This window comes from Fukomys damarensis, unplaced genomic scaffold (genome assembly GCF_012274545.1).
Source record: "Fukomys damarensis isolate Sample0158 unplaced genomic scaffold, DMR_v1.0_HiC HiC_scaffold_1, whole genome shotgun sequence".
NCBI classification, from domain to species: Eukaryota; Metazoa; Chordata; class Mammalia; order Rodentia; family Bathyergidae; genus Fukomys; species Fukomys damarensis.
The window spans coordinates 53,469,486-53,473,666 of record NW_022900913.1 but is presented as its reverse complement, the minus strand read 5'-3'; positions in this window follow the sequence as shown (position 1 = coordinate 53,473,666).

Sequence of the window (4,181 nt, the reverse complement as noted above, 5' to 3'; positions counted from 1 at the left end):
TGTATATAAAAAGACTAATAATAGCAGTATGTTATGCATCGATAGCAGCAACAGCTTTTCCAGGTTCTGCAGTCATCTGAACAAAATTACAGACATTCAGCACATTCCATTAAACAAAACAAAACAAAACAAAAAACAAAGAAAAGAATAATATCCAGAAAACAGCAAAGTTCTATTGTTGTTGTGGTACATGGCATGATTGGACTTTTTTTGATGTTCAGTTTGCTCCAGATAGGAAAATGAGAGGTTCTTCAAATCAGTTTCTGTGTCTTTGTAATTTTATATTTCCATTTAATTTTTAATGAGAATATATGCTATATATATAAATAACATAAATTTGCTACTTAATCATTTTTGAATGTGTAACTTAGTGGCACTAATTTTGTAGCCATCATTATTATCTAGTTCCAGAGTTTTTTCGTCACCTCAAATAGAAGCCCTCAACACATGAAGCATTCATTCCACAGTCCGCCCTCCTGGCAATGAAAAATCTGCTTTTTGCCCAGTGGATTTGCTTATTCCAAATTTTCATATCAATGAAGTTGGGCAATATGTGGTCTTTTGCATTTTAGTATTTTTCATTCCAAATTCATCTGTGTTGTATTATGAGTCAGTACTTATTTCTTTTTGCAGTTGGGTAATATTCCATTGTGTGGATATACCACATTTTATTTACCCATTCATCTGTTGATATTTGGATTGTTTATGCCTTTTGGCTGTTGTGAGTACTGCTACAATGAAAATTAATATATGGATTTTTATTTGAACACTTGTTTGCGATTATTTTAGCATATTCTCAGTACTGAAATTGCTGGATCATAGGTAATTCTATATTTAACATGTTGACAGTCCTCTGTACTGGTTGCCACAGACACTGCCTGATTTCATATTTTTACCAGTAATATATGAAGCTTTCATTTTTTTCATATCCTTGCCAATTCTTTGTTTTCCCTGGTAAAATCGTAGCCATCGTAGTGAGTGTGAAATGATACCTCATTGTACTTTTTGATTTGTATTTCCCTAATGACTCATGCATTGAGCATCTTTTCATGTTCAGTTTTTGCCATTTCTATATCTTCTTTGGAAGAATAAATGTTCAACTCATTTTTAGCTAGGTTGTTTGTCTTTTGTTGTTGAATTGTAGTTCTTTATGTTTTCCTTATCAGATATCTTATATTTATATATCAGATATTTTATCTTTATATTTTCCTTATCAGATATATAGCTTGCAAATATTTTGCCCCATTATACAGTTTGTATTTTCACTGTTGATACTCTCTGCTACACAAAATGCTTTTAATTTTGAAAAAGTCTAATTTACTTGCTTTGCTTTTGTTGTCATACCTAAGAAATCATCATCAAATCCTAGGATATGAAGATCTACTCCCATGTTTTCTTCTGAGAATTCTGCATTTTGGTCTTTGATCTATTTTGTGAGTGTGTGTGTGTGTGTGTGTGTGTGTGTGTGTGTGGTTTGAGGTAAGGGTCCAGTTTCATTCTTTTGCAAGTTAGATACCTAGTTCTCCTAGCATCATTTGTTGAAGTCTTCTCAGCCCTGGAAATAGGTATTTCTCCAACAAGCCTTGGTTCCTTTTATAGAATATTATTACTCAGAAACCAAGATTTGGGTTAGGGGTGTAACTTACTGGTAGAGCACATGCATAGTCAGCACAAAAGAAAAGAAAAGAAAAGAAAAAAATATCCCCATGATGGAGCCACTAAGTGTGTTGAATTACTTCAGGTGTTGGTGCTCCTAGGCCCTCTCAGGGGACAGACCTAGGTATGTCTACCTCCTGCCCATTGAAAAGCACAAGTTCATACCAATAGTTTCAATTCCAACCCAAGATCATAGAGTTCATCCTAGTTTTCTTCTTTTATTTACAACTCTCTTCTGTCACGTAAAAAACCTGGTCTCTATTAATCTCCATGTATTTATTTATTCTAGCCAGTCTTTCTCTACCAACACTGTTCCATGACCCTGGCTCAGATGATCTCATTCTAGTTGGGGTTTGTACCAGGCTGTGCCCACCTCTCTCCTGAACAGCCAACTCTGCCTTTGCTTCCTCTTGGAGAACCTTACTAGGCTTTATGGATGATCTCACTGTGCCCAAGCAAACACGGGACCCATGCTGAACTGCTGTGGCTGCTGCTACCTTCCCTGCTGCCCATACTCCTACCCTGCTTGGATCCCACTTTATGGGTTTGGATTGAATTATTCACAGAGGAAGTAGGGAGGGAGGTGCGGTGGGAAGGAAGGAAGGAGGAAGGAAAGAGAGACAAAGGAGAGTCATCAATTTCTAGGCCTTCTATTGAATCCTACAGCTTTTCTTTATGTGTAGTGCTTTTCATGTTGATGTGTATCTTTTGGCGGATGGATTGATTGCCTATAAAATTTAGCATAATGGTGTTTTGTTCTTTTCAGTATGTTAAACATAACCTTTTTAGGGAAATTATTTTAGACTTAACAAGAACAGTAGCAGAGATGATACAGAGATTTTGTGTTCTTCTCACTGATGTACCCCCTCAGCTTACCATGTTAGATGACCATGTGTCTGCGCTTGTGAGATGTCATTTCTTTTTTGTTTGTTTTTTGAGACAGGATCTCACTTTGTTGTTCACACTGGCCTTAAACTGACTAGAGCAGCTTGACCTCCAACTCCTGGTAATCCTCCTGCCTCCTGCCTCCAAGTCATGAGTGCTGGGGTGTGTACTTTCACACCCCGCTGAGATGTTATTTCATTAGCTTCTGATACCTACTTGTTAATATGGAATTTTCTGTCAGTACAACTGTCACTGTTTTAGGTTATTCGTCTTTTCTCTCCAGTAGGTTTTAAGATTGTCTCTTTACCCTTCTACAATTTCACTTCAATGTATCTCAGTTTGGGTTTTTTAAAAAAATTAAAAAAAATTTTTTTTTGTACCGGGGGTTGAACTCGGGCCATGTGCTTGCGAGGAAGGGGAGGGAGCCACTGAGCCAAATCCCCGGCCACCTGGGTTTATTTGTTTTATTCTGCTTAGTATTTGAATTGTAATGATTGGATTATTCAGCAAATTTTGGAAAATTATCAGTAACAATTTCTTCAGACATTGCTTCTCTATCATTTGTTTCACTTTCTTATTTTGGAATACTTATTAATTAAAATACTAGAATCTTAAAAAAACCTAGAATCTCTGTTTTAAAAATCTCCCATGTTTTGTAACAGCTACTTAAATCTATCAATTAGTCAGACTTTGTCTAGAACTGAGAAAAATCCAGTCCTATTTACTGTATTTTAAAATTTAATCTATATATTTTATTTTCTAAATTTTGATTATTTTATTTTAGACATTCTCTTATGCCATTCTTGACTTTTCTTGGTTCTGGGGATTGAACTCAGGGCTATGCATATGTTAGACAAGCACTCTACCATTGAACTACCCTCAGCCCTTTTCTTTGTTTTTTATTGAAAAATTTTGTATTCTTTCTCTGGGTTTAATCCCCAGCTCTATGAAAGAATATATTCTGTTCTAGTAGAGTCATGCTGCATTTTTTTCTCCCAAATGCTCTAATTGATGCCTTTGTTAGGTTGATTTATAAAGTTAATTTTGCAGAGTGAATGCATGATTATTGATTTTGTTGGCTTGCTTTCTTAGCAACCAATTTTTAAAATTTTTGTTTTACCAGTAATTTTAAGACTTTTCATTTTTCATTTCTCTCTTTTTCCCATCTCCCCTCAGTACAGCATTTTTGAAGTTTCCCCTTACACTGCCCTCCACTGTTTTTTTAGAGACAGGGTTTTGGTATGCAGTTCAGGCTGGCCTGGAACTCACTATGTAGCCCAGGCTGGTCTTAAACTCATTCCAATCTCCCTGTCTCAGCCTCCCAAATTCTGGGATTTTTGGCATGTGCCACAACCAGCTATGGATGCCCTTGAGAACATAATTTTAAATAAAATACATTGGACACACATGTTTAAATATCATCTTATTTCTCTTGTGTGAGAGACTCAGTGGGTAAATGAGGACCAAAATGGATGCTAGATACTGGGAAGTAGGAAGAACACGTTCAAATGGGAAGAGAAACAAGGGAGTGGGGAGGAGGAAAGGAAGGGAAGAAATATGGATTTTTAAAAAATAAAAAAGAATGGAAGGAAAACAATAGAAATTAAGTTTTATAAAGGGAGAGGGGAAGAAGGAAAGAG